Raw genomic sequence first — 15336 nt, forward strand, 5'->3', positions numbered from 1 at the left:
ACGCGCCCCAAGGTCGAGCGCTTCCGGCCACACCTGAGCTTACATTCATGAGGCTGTTTTAGGAAAGACCCTGGACAGCCTCAAGATGGGGGACGGTTGTCGCAGGAATCAACCTGAAATTGACGGGTCGGAACCGTCAGCCTCACCCCCCCCCCCCCCCAGTATCCCAGGAGAACAGGGGCTGGAGGTTGACTTGAGCACCAGTGGCCGATGACTGTGTCGGCCATGCCACTGTAGTAAACCCTCCGTGAACACCCGAAGGCCCAGGGGTCCGGGAGCTTCCCTGGTGGTGACCGTGTGCAGGTGTGGGGACAGTGGCACCCAGAGAGGGCTGTGTCCCACACCCACACCTTGCCCCCCACATACCTCTCATTCATCTAGTTGTGCCTTTTATAATAAACCAGTGATCTCGGAAGTAAGTGTTTTCCTGAGTTCTGTGAGCCATTCCAGCAATTCCGAAACCCCCGGCAGGGGTCCTGGGAACCTGCTTCCCTTCCCAGCCGACCGGTCAGCCAGAAGCACAGGTGACCCCCGGGACCTGGGAGTGATTGGCATCTGAAGTGGGGGGCAGTCATGTGGGACTGAGCCCTCCAACTGCGGGGTCTGGGCTAAGTCCAGGTGGACAGCGTCAGAACTGAGTTACATCGGAGGACGCCCGCCCGGCAGGTGTCCGGACGGCCGGAGAGTGGCTCGCTGTGGGGAAGCCCACGCCTCAGGCCAGGCACGCCGAGGAACCCTGTGAGAGGGGTGGGAACACGGCGGGTTTGGAAGGCCGGAGGGAAGTACCAACAGCGGTAAGAGAACAGAGAGTTTTCCGTACGTGAAGAGCTCAGGGTATTTCTCTCCTTCTTACTCATTCAGGTCAAGTGGTGGGGAGGCCCTCGGAGGCCGGAAGGCTGAGAAGGAGCCAGCAATGTGGGGAATGGGCAGAGGCCACGGGCTGTGCAAAGGCCCTGGGGCTGGAAAGCATTCGGGTTGTTGGAGGCATTGGAAGGAACACGGTGAGTCTGGCGCAGCCAAAGCCCAGAGGAGGCGCATCCAGAGAGGCTGTGAATGGACGGCTGGGACAGGCAGGGGCAGCGCTGAGGTCTCCGAGGATGTGTGACGGCCTCTCTGGGGTGGCAGAGGTGGGGTGGAGTTGAGAGATACTGAGGAAGAAAGGGAGGAGGAAGGGGCTGGATGTGGGCAGTTCGGGCCAGAGAGGGTCAGCCGTGAGGCTCTGGCCTGCGGTGGACAGCGGTGTATTAGCTGAGAAGGAAAGGCCAGGCCAGGCTCGGCGGACAGGGGGCCGAAACCAAGAGCCCCCAGGGAGACATGCCCAGCCAAGTCGGACACCCAGAGCTCAAGGAAGTGGGCTGACCAACACAGAACACCTCCGAGAAGCTTCCCCACTCTGGACAGATGGCTTCCCTGGCTCGCCAAACCTGAGGGGATGGGAGAAGAGGGACAAGCAGACCATTTACACGGGGCTGAGTGGTGGTCTCCCCGTTTCAGAGACGAGGCACCAGGGCTCAGAGAGGGGGAACAGAGCCAGAGCCCCCCCCCCCCCCAGGTACTCAGTATGTCCCGCATACCCTCGGCCTCAGCTGAGCTTCAATCCGCACAACAACCCAACAACCCAGAACACGGTGGGAACCATGATTGCCCCTGTGTCACAAGGGAGAAACTGAGGCACGGGGCGATTCAGCAAGGTCACCACGGTCACCTAAGAAGCTGGCGGCTGACCTGAGATGGAGTCCACAGCCCCGGTCACTCTGCCACCGGGTTGGGCGCAGGGCCGGCTGTCTTGACCGGACTCCCTCGTCCTCTCCCGGGGAGGGCTGGACTTCCAACGCCCTCAGCCGCCAGGAGCACCACCAGCCCGGGCCTGAAATCGCACCGCGGGTAAGCAAATCTGGGTCTCACTCTGCCCCCGCTGTTGTTTTTCACGGGCATTTTTTGAGCACGAGACATCTCAACTTGGCCCGAAGTCTTTCCGGCGGCTTCCGCAGGCAGGGAACGTGGGACTGAGCGCCGTGTCTCGGAGGACAGCTGGTGGTCAAAGCAGCCCGTGCCGCCATGTTGAAACTATGGACCGACCACCACGCCTGCCTCCTGCTGCACAGCAGATGGCTCAGGCAGGGGTCAGGCAAAGGGGTGTCACCATTTCTGACCTCAGGGGTCAAATCAGGAAAAGTCTACACCCCACCACCACCACCACCCCACCATTTTGAAGTACAGTCATCACATTGGACCCCAACAGCTCTCTATCCAGTGGGTTAGTTAGTCCCTATCCGGGTTCTATCGATGAGAAATCAGTGGCTCTGGGAGGCAGGCTACCTGCCCAAGGACACCCAGCCAACCAGCCAACAAGTGGCAGAGCCCGGACACAAACCCAGACATTTGGACTCTAGTTATTTCTTCTACAATACAACTCGAGTGAAGCTTGTTCGGGTCCAAGTTCCACGACAGAGGCTGGAGGTCACAGGTAAATACATCTGCAGATAAACAACGCCCGGTGATCACACGGTCAAGGGAAAGAACAGACACTGTTCACCGTGGGGTATTACCCAGCCTCAAAGAGGACGACACCCTGACACATGCTCCAGCGTGGCTGGGCCTTGAGGACACTGGGCTGAGGGAAGAAGCCAGACACAGAAGGACGCGAATCCATTTATAGGAGGTCCCTGGAGGAGCCAAGGTCACAGAGACAGACAGTAGGATGCTGGGTGCCGGGGCTGGGGGAGGGGAGGGGGGTTGTTATCTCATGGGGACGGAGTTTCAGTTCAGGAAGAGGAAAGAATTCTGCAGGTTGTTTGCCTAACGACACGAATGTACTTAACATTCCTGAATCGCACACTTAAAAATGAGTAATACGGGCCTGCCCAGGCGGTGGTGCGGTGGATAGGGCATCGCCCTGGGACGCCGGGGACCCAGGCTTGAAATCCCGAGGTTGCCAGCTTGAGTGCAGGCTCATCTCTTTGAGCCCTGGGGTCGACGGCTTGAAGCCCAAGGTCGCTGGTTTGAGCCCAAGGTCGCTGGCTTGAGCAAGAGGTCACTGGCTCTGCTGTAGCCCCCCTGGTCAAGGCACATATGAGAAAGCAATCAATGGACAACTAAAGTGCCACAACAAAGAATTGATGCTTCTCAGCTCTCTCTCTTCTTGTTTGTCCCTATCTGTCCCTCTCTCTGTCTCTCTTTCTCACACATACACACAAAAAGAGTAATATGGTCCATTTTGTTGTGTATTTTATCACAGTGAAAACGTATTTTAATTTAAAAAGTAAATAAAAGCCATTTACTTTATTCATGGGGTCTAGAGCAGTGACTGAGAGCCCACAGTGCCCCTTCGCTCTGGGCCAGGTGTGTACATGTGTGCGCGTGTATGTGTGTGTTCACGCGTGTGCATGTGTTTTCACGCGTGTGCGTTCACGCGTGTGCGTGTGTATATTCACGCGTGTGCCTGTGTGCATGTGTGTGTATTCACGCGTGTGCATGTGTGTGTGTGAGTGTATGTGTGTGTGTGTCGGGCAAAAGAGGGGTGTGAGGAGGTGCCGAGCTTGCAGGTGCTGACACCCCGGGAGGCACACGTGGCTACAGCAATAAGGCAGTACCCCGGCCGCCTGGAGCGAGGCCCAGTGCTGGGGCTGTACACACACGCTGCCCACGGCTCTGAGCACGGGTTTCCGTGGGGGCTGTGGCTATCCTGTCTTGCAGGAGAGGAACCCGAGGCTCCAAGCTGGCCCGGGTCACCCAGCTCGTAAGGAGAAGAGCACAGTCCCAACCTCAGGCATCAGTTGTCTGTTGCCGAGTAACGAGTCACCCCAACACTTAGCGGCTGGGAACAACTGCTAGCTGTTCCCTCTCACAGTGACAGAGGAACACAGTACTGTGACACAGTAACGGGTCAGGGATCTGGGCGCTGGTGGGTCGGAGGCTCCGGGTCAGGGCCTCTCGTGAGACTGTAGGGAAGATGGCGGAGGGGCTGCCGCGATCTGGAGGCCGGTCTGGGACTGGCAGACGCGCCTCCAGGACGGCGCCTTCACCGGCTGTGGGCATGAGGCCTCAGCTCCTGCCACCGGGGCCTCTCCACCAGGCTGCCCGAGCGTCCTCACGGCGTGACCGCTGGCTCGCTCCAGCTCCAGAGAGCAGGGCAGAAGCCACAGGGCGTTTATGACGTGGCCTTGGGAGGCACCTTCCCTTGTTTCCACAGCATCCGATTGATGATCTGGGGAGGCCTGTCTGAGGTGAGGGTGTGAGGTCAAGAGCAGAGGGTCACCAGAGGCCATCATGAGCCGACTGCCACCCAGACCCGCCTGGCTCCCCGGAAGACACTGCGTTCTGCGGCAAGGCCTGTGAGCAGCAGTGTCTGGTGTCGGAGGGTTTTCAGAGACGGGAGCTGGGCGCTCCGGCGGAGACAGGTGTGCCAGGCGAGTCACCGCATGGAGCGGAGACAGAGCCTGTGCTGTGGAGGAGCTGTGGACCTGGGTCTCAGCTGAGGTCGGAAGCTCAGCCCAGGCCATCATCATGTACAGGAAACACCTGGGTGTGCAGGCATAGGAGGCATCCTTCTCGGACCCTTGCCTTCTCAGAAGCCCAATGGGGACTTCAGGACGGAGTGACCAGGTGAGTGGCAATACTTCTGTCTGTGGCAGCAAGAGCTGGATGTTGGTGACAGACAGGCCTGAAATGTGTCCACTGGTTGTGACCTCGAGCAAGTGTTTCATATCCACTCTGACCCTCAGTCTCTTCCTCTAAAAGGAGATGATAATGAATAGTTTCTCCCATGCATGAGAAAGAAGAAAAGCCACGTGCATCGAGAGAGGCCTGGCCCCCACCAGAGCTCTGGCCCCGCCTCTGACACAGCCCAGCCCTGGGAGCAGCTGAATGGGTCAGACGCCTCAGACGCCTCGCACCGGTGGCACCTGAGGGTCCTGGTCCCCGTTCAGCCAGCACGCGAGCAAGGCCTCTTCTTCCCACACACCCGGATTAGCCAGACCACCCCGGGCATGCTGGGGAGAAAGGCCAACACGCTGTGGTTACTGGGACGCCTCACTCATGACAGCTGATCTGGACAAATATTTCACACGTCCTCGTCACATTCCCGGGGGGAGAGGACACAGCACGGGGTGCGGAATGCTCCTTCCCTGGCGCCGGACGAAGGACACGGCCATGGCTTCATCGCCATGGGAGGTGTCACTTCCATTTTATCGAAAAGGTGTTACCCTGCTGCTTAGACAAGAAAGAAGCGTGTCACTGGAAAAGGGAGGCAACAGGGCCAGTGAGAAGAAAGGGAAGCCCGGGGGGAGGGGACCGGAGGGGGGCCGTGACAACGGCAAAAAGAGGTGGTTTTCTTCTAGTCTGGCATTCAGTGGTCTCCGCACCCCGTGCCCTGAGCGCTGTCGGGCACCCTGAGGTGGTGCCGTCCCTGTAAGTGGCCCCTGATCGTGGCTCTCCACACTCTGTGACAGACACGTCGGTGAACTCCTTCAAGGCCACGCAGCTAATAAAAGGCAGAGCCCACCCCGCACTCCCCGACCCCCATGCCCTTTGACCTCCCGGGAAAGGAAGGAAAGAAGGGGTGGGTGGGTGTGGCTGACGGGAGAGCTATTGGTTTTTGCCACTTTATCCAGAATCATCCGCAGCCTTGCGGATGCCCACGTGCCACGTCAGGTGTGCACGAGGGATGGGAGGGAGCGGATGGGTGTGCAGGCGCCCCAATGGCAGGGCGGGGGACAGCTCTCCGTGGAGGGGGCTGGGGGTGAAGAGATGGTCCCGGGAGGAGGGAAGGGTGGCGGCTGCGTGCTCGGGGGCTGGCGGAGGGCCGGATGGGAGGATGGGACGGCTGGATCAGGTGGGGAGGCGGGCGGGGGATGTTGGGTAGGAGGGTGGGTAAACGGGTGAGCAGGACCAGAAGTAGGCGGGTGGCAGAGTCAACGAGTGGCCAGGGCTGTCCCACGCTCAGGGCACCCAACCCAGTCCCCCAGCCGTGGGTCTGACTTCCTGTTTCTGCCGTCGGGAACTGGACGAAGGGGGCGCTGGCCGAGGAAGGACGTGGTCGGAGACCTGCCCCCAGAGCACCTGCCATGTGGCTGCAATGCACCTAGTTCCTGACCTTGAGACTCTGGGGTCAGAGAGATGAGGGGGACATAGGGTTACACCGTGTTCACGGCGGGGGCCCAGGAAGAGGGATGTAGGGGTTACTCTGTGTTCACGGCGGGGCCCAGGAAGGGGGATATAGGGGTTACACCGTGTTCATGGTGGGGGCCCAGGAAGCGGGATGTAGGGGTTACACCGTGTTCACGGCGGGGGCCCAGGAAGGGGGATGTAGGGGTTACACCGTGTTCACGGCGGGGCCCAGGAAGGGGGATGTAGGGGTTACACCGTGTTCACGGCGGGGGGCCCAGGAAGGGGGATGTAGGGGTTACACCGTGTTCACGGCGGGGACCCAGGAAGGGGGATGTAGGGGTTACACCGTGTTCACGGCGGGGGCCCAGTAAGCGGGATGTAGGAGTTACACCGTGTTCACGGCGGGGACCCAGGAAGGGGGATGTAGGGGTTACACCGTGTTCACGGCGGGGCCCAGGAAGGGGGATGTAGGGGTTACACCGTGTTCACGGCGGGGCCCAGGAAGGGGGATGTAGGGGTTACACCGTGTTCACGGCGGGGCCCAGGAAGGGGGATGTAGGGGTTACACCGTGTTCACGGCGGGGCCCAGGAAGCGGGATGTAGGGGTTACACCGGGTTCACGGCGGGGGCCCAGGAAGGGGGAGAGCCTCGTGCAGCCCCATCGCCAGGACCAACGCCAGGCCCCGCTCTCCGTCTGCCTCTTGGCTCTGACCGTCCTCCGGGCTCCCGCAGCTGATACCCGTCCCAGGCTCCAGCCTGAGCTGTGTGATGGCTGGGGCAAACTTCATCCTAACTGTGGGCACTGAGGGGGCCCCAGAACCAGCACATGGCTACTCAGGCTCGCTGCCCCATTTGGGGACCAGCCGTGATGGGGTCCCTGTGAGGGAGCTGTGTGGCCATTCCCAGGGCTGGTCTTAGACCCGAAGGCCCTGTGACCCTTACAGCTTCAGGGAGCCCCCAGGAAACTCTCCTCAGGGGGCAGGCAACGAGTGACAAGTGGTGACCCAGCAATGACCACAATCCTTTGTCTAGCTCCTCCTGGGCACCTGCTATCTGCCAGGCACTGGGCTGAGCACTGAGTTGGGGGAGGTTCTTGTCTGCACCCCTGGGAGCCCCAGCTGCAAGCAGCAGGCATTCAGTCAGCGTCGTTGAGGAAAGCCCCTGGGAGAGGCCTCCGCACGTGGCTGGGGCCCGGGGGTCCCTGACCTTCACTTCATTGACTCCCTTGGAAGTGCTCACGGGCAGTAGAGGGGCCTCAGCTATGCTGATTTCAAGGCAAATTCCCCACCGCCCCGGACCGGAGGTCACGGGAGTAACCCCAGCACAAAATTAGAAAACCGAGTCATGGTCCTTCAGGGCCTCACCCCAAGGCTGGCTGTGCCGTCCTATCCCGTTCTAGCATATTCCGCGGAGGATGGCTCAGGGAGTCACTGGCCCACGGGGCAGATGGGCCCCTCGGTCCCCACTCCTGGTGGGCTCTTGCTGCGGCATGGGCACTCCTGCAGCCACTGTCCTGACCACGTTCTGGTCCCTCGCAGACGGGCGCCTGGCCCACCGCGGAGGCTCAACAGAGGTTTGCTGAGCGAATACAGGATAGACCAATGAGCCCACGCGCCCCGAGGGAAGTCACGTGGCCCTCCCTGGATCTCAGGTCTCCACTGGGTGAGGTGAGGGTCACAATGCCAAGTTAGCAGGGTTTTCATAAGGATTGGGTGAGAAGATATTTGCAAAATGCAACAGGAATAGGTGCTCAGCGGACGGACGTGCCCACGGCCCTTCCCGCAGTGGGCCGGCTCTTGGCTCACCTGCAGGTGGCTGAGGCCCCGCCCTCCTCCAAGCCCAGGCCCCGCCCTCCTCCAAGCCCAGGCCCCGCCCTCCCCCAAGCCCAGGCTGCAGGTGACAGCGCAGGAGGCTCCCTGCCGGCAGCAGCCCTGGGAGCGTGGGAACTTCCTGTCGCCCTGTTTGTCTTGGGTGGCTCGGGAGGGGCCGACACCCTCTGTCAGCTCTAGCCCCAGCCTGCCAGGTCGCCCCGAGTGAAAAGGAGGAATTGTTCCCGTGACCTTTGCTTTCCTTGTCAAAGGTGACTTCAGCAAGCACCGCCCCCCTGTCCCCAAGGGCCAGGCCCATCCTGGCTCCCCGCTCCCAAAGGGGCTGAGGGACCCCCAGAGGGGACGTCCCTGCCGGCAGGCGTGAGGCCCTCTGTCCCTTCCGCCCCTGAGCCAGCAGCCACCCGGGGCTCCTTCCCTGTCCCAATAACCTCCCCCCATCCCCATCCCCCAGGACCTAGCACAGAACGCAGCCCAGGATCAGAGGTGCAGGCATTTGGACCAATCAGGCCGCCCCCCCCCCAGGAGAGACCACACCCACCCACACAGAGCGGGGCACCCTCTCCCCTTCCCCCTCTACTCCATCCACCCTGGAGGGTGCCCGCCTTGCTCTGTGCAGGGGTCCCCTGGTCTCCACACAACTGGGAATGCTTCCTCCACCAAGTTCTCCTCGCTGTGCCTGAGCCCTGTGCTCTGCCCTCTGGTCACGTGGCCAGCCCAGTCCTCGCTGCCGACCACCTCTGCTCGGGCATGCTGGTGGCCCCAGGGCGTAGCCTCGGGCAGGCGGCTGTGGGTGGCCCCTGGAGGAGGTCAGCTGCGAGGTGGCCGCCCGCATGGCCGCACTGCTGAGGCGAAGGGCGGCCTTGGATGGCGGAGGCTGCGTTTCCGATTTTCCAGAAGCTGGTGATTATTGAGGATCATTGTTCTGTCCTCCTGGGGCATGGAAGGGCAGGCTCAGCTCACCGCCGGAAAGGCGGCAGGTCAAGGTTCCCAGAGTATGAAATGTCAGCCTCCGGAGGCAATGACATTCACCGAGGGGCACTAAAAATAGACGTGAAAACAGGAGCAGTCAGTCCCTGGGGCTGGAGACAGGAGGTGAGCCCGGGGCAGAAGGGGCTCGCTGCTTACCTCTGCGCCACACGGCCAGGCAAGGGGTTTACTTCTGGGGTTTTGGTTTGTTTGTTTTTTTTGCTTTGTTTTTCTTAAGAGACCGAAAGAAAGAAAACTTGAGAAGGGTCGTCCCAGAAGGACTTGGCTTTTTTTTTTTCTTTTTTTTTTTTTTTTCATTTTTCTGAAGCTGGAAACAGGGAGAGACAGACAGACTCCCGCATGCGCCCGACCGGGATCCACCCGGCAAGCCCACCATGGGGCGGTGCTCTGCCCCCCAGGGGGCCGATGCTCTGCCCATCCTGGGCGTCGCCATATTGGACCAGAGCCACTCTAGCGCCTGAGGCAGAGGCCACAGAGCCATCCCCAGCGCCCGGGCCATCTTTGCTCCAATGGAGCCTTGGCTGCGGGAGGGGAAGAGAGAGACAGAGAGGAAAGCGCGGCGGAGGGGTGGAGAAGCAAATGGGCGCTTCTCCTATGTGCCCTGGCCGGGAATCGAACCCGGGTCCTCCGCACGCTAGGCCGACGCTCTACCGCTGAGCCAACCGGCCAGGGCGGACTTGGCTTTTTTTTAAGTCTGACCTTGCCACATGTCAAATCCAAACGGAAACAGAGCCTGTGGTGAGATGTGACCACAGGGAGGGCTGGGGCCAGGCAGGAGCCACCCCCACCCGACCCAAGGGGGCCCGAGGGTTCCGCTTCCTTGCCAGAACAAGGGGACCGGCCACGGTGTCCTGACCGAGGCCAGCACAACCCAGGAGAACTTCTGTGAGGACAGAAAGCTCTGTATCTTCTCCGTCCGACCACGGGGCCACTAGCCACAATATCGAGCACTCGCAGTGTGGCTATTGCAACTTAGCAACGGGATCGTCGACTTCGTTGTGCTTTAACTGACTTCGCGTGAAGTGTCCGTATTTACATGCTGTCTAGCGGCTGCCGTATTGGACAGCACAGTTTAGGAGAAGGAACACTGCACTCGATTCGCAATGTCTGCCAGGGACACAGGATGGCAGAGGAAGGTACGAATTCCGTGCCCCTGAGCCACCAGGGGGTCTGGTGTGAGCCAGGCCACCCGAAGCTTCGGTCACCGACTCTGATGCCTGCACAGTTTTGTATTTAGGAGAAAGAACGTCTGTGAAGCTCAGGGCCACACTCCCTGTCCTTCAGTCTCATGGTCTTTATCTAGGAACTTCAGGTCCCCGAACTGGTTTCCCCTCCTTACAGGGTCCCATTTCTAATATGTTCCCTACACAGCAGCCAGAGGGTCCTTCCAAAATACCAGCCCATCCCTGTGCTCAAAACCCTCACTCTCGCCTCCTCACCACGGTGCGCCAGACCCTTCCTGGCCCTGCCTCTGGCCTCGTCCCCCTCACTGCTCTCCAGCTCCACCTTCTCACAGAACACAGAAGCCCCTGGCCCCACGGCCCAGGAAACACCAGAGGCAAGGCTATCTCTTGCCCTGTTTTAGTGTCCCCTCCCCCACCCCAAAGCAGGGGACCCGAAATGCTCCCACGGGAAGTCCCACGTGATTCCAGGAATTCCCATGCGTGCCTCGTATTGTGCCCTCAAAACAATAAGACAAGTGTCCTGGTTGCCCTGTTCCACAGATGAGGACACTGAAGCTCACACTGGGGAAGGCTTCGGTCGAGAACAGGAGGACAGGAGGGAAAATGACGGATCGAAGACTCAGACCTGGGCAGGTGATCTTCTCAAAGTGAGCTTTCCGCCAGAGCATTCCGCTCTAACACAGTGGCCGCCGGACCTGTGGTCCAGTATGTCTTCTACTAATTTAATGCATGCTAGGTGAAGAAAGGGAGGGCAGGGAAGGAGGGATGAATGGATGGACGGATGGATAGACAGACGGATGGATGGATGGATGGATGGACGGATGGATGGACGGATGGATAAGACAGACAGTTGGATGGATGGATGGATGAATAACTGGAGGGTAGATGGACGGGTTGGTGAACAGGTGGATGTGTAGATGGATAGACGGATGGACAGATGGATGCATGCACGCATAAATGAATGAATGAATTAAAAGCCAACAGAACATTGTGTTCACGACCAGACAAGTGGATGAGATCATGACCCACCTCTTTCTTCAGTTTTTCAAGGTGATCAAAAAATCAGCTAGTGCCAAAAAAACAAACAAACAAACAAAACAAAAAAAAAACATGCTTTGAGGCTTTAGTCTGTAAGGAAATGCAGTAGGTGGTGAGCTGTGTGTATCAGGAAAACCCTGGGCCGCGCGAGGGCCTGCTCCCCGTTATCCTCCTCCCCGCCACCCCTCCCCGACTGGCTCGCGGGCTCCGCCCTCCTGCCACTTTCCCATGGGAAGGCTGAGAAACAATAGCAATTTCTTCTGAATGGACCTCTCCCCTGAGCCAAAAAGTAAACACGGGTGAGCGAGCGAGCGAGGGAGGGAAGAGCCGAGCTGCTGTGTAGGCAAGCACTCAGCGGCAATTACATAACCAGGACTTACCTGGGAGTGGCCGTGATCCAGGGGGTTTTAACAAGCCAAGGGGGGCCCAGGCCAGGCGGGAGGAGGGCCGGGGCACCGGGGCACGCCCGGACCCGAGCGGCTGGGCCAGGTTTGTCCCGGAAGGGAGGAGGGCAGGGGAACATTCGAATGTCATTCACTGAGGGAGTTCTTACATTGCGATAGGCCTTCGCACAACCGTTTCTGTTTAATCCTCTGGGGGTGGGTTCAGGTCGGCTCCTTTCTGTAGGGAAGGAATAGAAATGCGAGGCGCAGAAAGGTGCAGTCCTCAACCAGAGCCACACAGCTGCTGTGGGCAGCGGGGGGACTGTGGGCCCCTGTCCGGCCGCAGAGCTGTGGGCTTCACCAGGCAGTAAGGCTTCCAGCTCCTCCTTCTCTCTGCAGCCCTCCCTCCTACCATTAAATCACACGTCCCTGCCGTCTTTCAACCTGAGCTTTACGCACCCCCCTCCCACGCAGCCCCCCTACCAGACCAAATGGAGACGTAGCCGCTGTCCCCAAAGACCCGGTTTCTGAGGATAGAGTGAGATCAGGATCAGCGTCCACTTGCGACATGATTTTAACGTGTTACGTGTCGGGCCCCGTCTGTGCATGGAGGGCCCAGGACGAGGTTCACAGGGCAGCTCTTGCTTTATCTGCGAGGCGGCCCCCAGGTCGGGGGGGGGGGTGCTCTGCCCTGCGGCAGAGGAAGACATCAAGGTCCACAGAGACCCTGGAGCCAAGCCTCGGGACTCAGGGTCAGGGAGGGCTTTTCAAGGGGACAGCTGGGGTGGGCTTGGGCGGGGCACCCCGGAGTTCCTGGGGCCAGGGAGCTGGGTAAGCCGAGGGACGCCGGGCAGAGCGCTGGCCCAGCCGAGGACTGGCAGTCCAGAGTAGGGACCTCAGCCCTCGGGCACAGCTGAGTCAAACCAACCCTTCTCGGAGTGACCTTGGACAGTCACCGCTCTGCTCGGAGGGCCAGCGGCCCCATCTGCAAAGTGAGGCCAAAGGACGACTCGTGCAGAAGGCGTTGATGCCCGGCAGGCACTGTCGAGTCAGGAGGGTCTGAGTCCTTCCAGAGGGGGCCACACGGAGAGCCGGGGGCCCCGCCTGCAGGCAAGGCCTTACGCCTGGACGTCCTTGCTGTCCGGGCCATCTGGGGCTCCCAGGTCCAGACAGACGGCCCCCCGGGAGGGGCACCAAGGGCCAGGCACACTGTGAAAGAGGCCTCCTCTCCTGCCGGACCCGGGTGCTGCCAAGAGCCGTGCTGCCAGGACCTGAGCGGCCACCCTGCCCCTTCGGGCCGACTCTGCCACGCGGGGTCCTGTACTTACCTGCCGCCGGGACGGACCGGCCCACCTGGCGGGCAGAGCGATGAGCTCAGAGGACCTGGGCTCTGGCTTCTGTGCCACTCCCTAGGCACACCTCTCCTGAGCCTGGCAGGGGTGGGGAGGGTGGGAGGCAAGGGTCCCCCCATCTGGCATTGGGGGGGCCAGGCCAGCGTCACATCTGGAGGCAAGAATCCAATGGTCCCTAATGGCCCCAAAGTTCTGCCTCTTGTTGGCACCAGCCAGCTGTGCTGAATGCACAGGGGGCCATCTGCACAGGATGGCAAGTTGCTCAGAGTCGAGAGGAGCAAGCCCTGGGCACAGCCCTCCCTGCAACAGTCATTTCTCCGGGGCACGAACTCAGATGAGCCAGCTACCATGTGCAGAGCCTCCCAGGTTCTTCTCTTTAGTCCTCAGAACAGTCTCCATGTTCACACCCTTGTTTTACACCAGGCGTCCCCAAACTACAGCCCATGGGCTGCATGCGGCCCCCTGAGGCCATTTATCTGGCCCCGCTGCACTTCCGGAAGGGGCACCTCTTTCATTGGTGGTCAGTGAGAGGAGCACTGTATGTGGCGGCCCTCCAACGGTCTGAGGGACAGTGAACTGGCTCCCTGTGTAAAAAGTTTGGGGACCCCTGTTTTACACGGAAAGAAACCGAGGCTCAGAGAAGTCAGTGACTGGCCCCAGACCACAGAGCTCATGAGATGACAGAGTTGGGATTTGAACCCAGGTCTGTCTGACCCTCAGTAGTTATTTCTCATAAATGTGTTGCTCCCCTGCCTCAATGTTTTGATCATCCAAGTAGATAATCATACAATTCAAGAAGTGGGATCATCACTGGGCTCAGCAACCAAGAAGGCAGCTGACACTGACAATGTCAATTTTGTGACATTATCTGTTCACGGATACTTAGCTGGGTCAGTAAAGGGATAGGTGGATAAACAGTGAGATAATTGGACAAATAGATTATTGGATAAATGAGTGCCATGTTTATGAGTGGGATGAGAGGATGGATGGATGATGGATGGATGGATGGATGGATGGATGGATGGAGAATAAGTGGGTGGAGGGTGGATAAGTGGACGGATGGTGGATGGGTAGATGAACTATAAGATAGAGTGGTTCATGGACTAATAGGTGGATAGGTAGATGAAGTGGGTGGATGATCGAAAGGGTGACAGGTGACTGGATGGATGAATGGATGCATAGACTTGTGAATGAGTAGATGGATGAATAGGATCAGTAAGCAGTGAATGGATTGATGAACCAATGACAGAGGGACGGTAGCCTGGAGGACTAGAACGATGGATAGAATGAAGGACAGAGGGTAGACAGAGAGATGGACTGGAAATTAGGTGGGTGGCTGGATGGGCGAATCCAATCTGATCTAACTGTAGCTGCGTAAGGAGACTGTCAAACACCCAACCTCAGTCCCAACGGCCAGCAAAACAGCCTCCCTCCCTCATCTTCCCTCTCTGTCCTTGAGGCTGGGGGACCGAGGCTAGACCAGCACCCCCTTTACTTCCCCACTGGAGACGCCAGAGGGAGAGAGAGCCCTGGACTGCGGACGTCTCCAGCCAGGAGACTGACCTGACAGGTGTCCCTGGAACTCTGCTCAGGTGGGCGATCGGACCCGAGTGAGCACACGGGCAGACACACGTGGAGGCGTCTGCTGCAACCCATGAAGCCCCGGAGGCCCTGGCCACAGTCCCTGGTGCCCCTCCTCGAAGCCCAGGGCCCCCCAGACCCCTGGGCTGGGACCATCTCCAAGGGTCCTAACCGCAGCTGACTGAGGTGCTGGTCCCCAAAACCAAGTCACCACAGACTGCAAGGAAAAGGCAGCTGGACAGAGAGAAGCTACGCGGTCTGTCCGGGCTCCTATTCTCACCTGGCCAAAGGGGTCCCCTGGGCCGTGCGCCGGGCCACGCGCTGCCCCTCACCCGGTACCACGCGCCCATCTCTGCCGTGGGCTCGTCTGGGAGGCCGGTGTGGGTTAGGAAGTTCAGGATTGTTACAGGGCAAGAGTCTGGGGGGTCCTGGAAGGCACGGAGGGGACATGGAGCCGTGACGAGCAGGGAGGGGGTTGGAAAGGGTCCCGGTGGGAGCAGGAGACCCTGGCGAGCTAAGGGAAAGGCCCCATCGGAGAGAGCCCATGTTCCTTCTGCACACCCCACGCCTCGGTGCTGTGGGTGCCAAGCTTCCGGCCACCGTCTCAGGCCCCACGGGGCCTCAGCCCCTTCCCCTCAGATGTCTTAACTGAGGAGCCAGGGACAGCCCTGGGGGAGGGGAGGGCCAGGAGGGAGTCGGGGGCTCGCTGTTCCCAGCACACCCTGCCTGGGCCGCCTGCCCCCCACTGATCAGCCGTCAATCCTGTCCTCTGGGAGGAGCACACAGGCCCTGGACCTTGTCAATCTGCGGGAACATACGAAGCCCGAGCCGGAGCGTTCCCACGCCGTGCCCGCCGCCGAGGAGGGGCTCTGAG

The sequence above is a fragment of the Saccopteryx leptura genome, chromosome 1, assembly GCF_036850995.1.
Source record: "Saccopteryx leptura isolate mSacLep1 chromosome 1, mSacLep1_pri_phased_curated, whole genome shotgun sequence".
In the NCBI taxonomy this organism is placed as follows: Eukaryota; Metazoa; Chordata; class Mammalia; order Chiroptera; family Emballonuridae; genus Saccopteryx; species Saccopteryx leptura.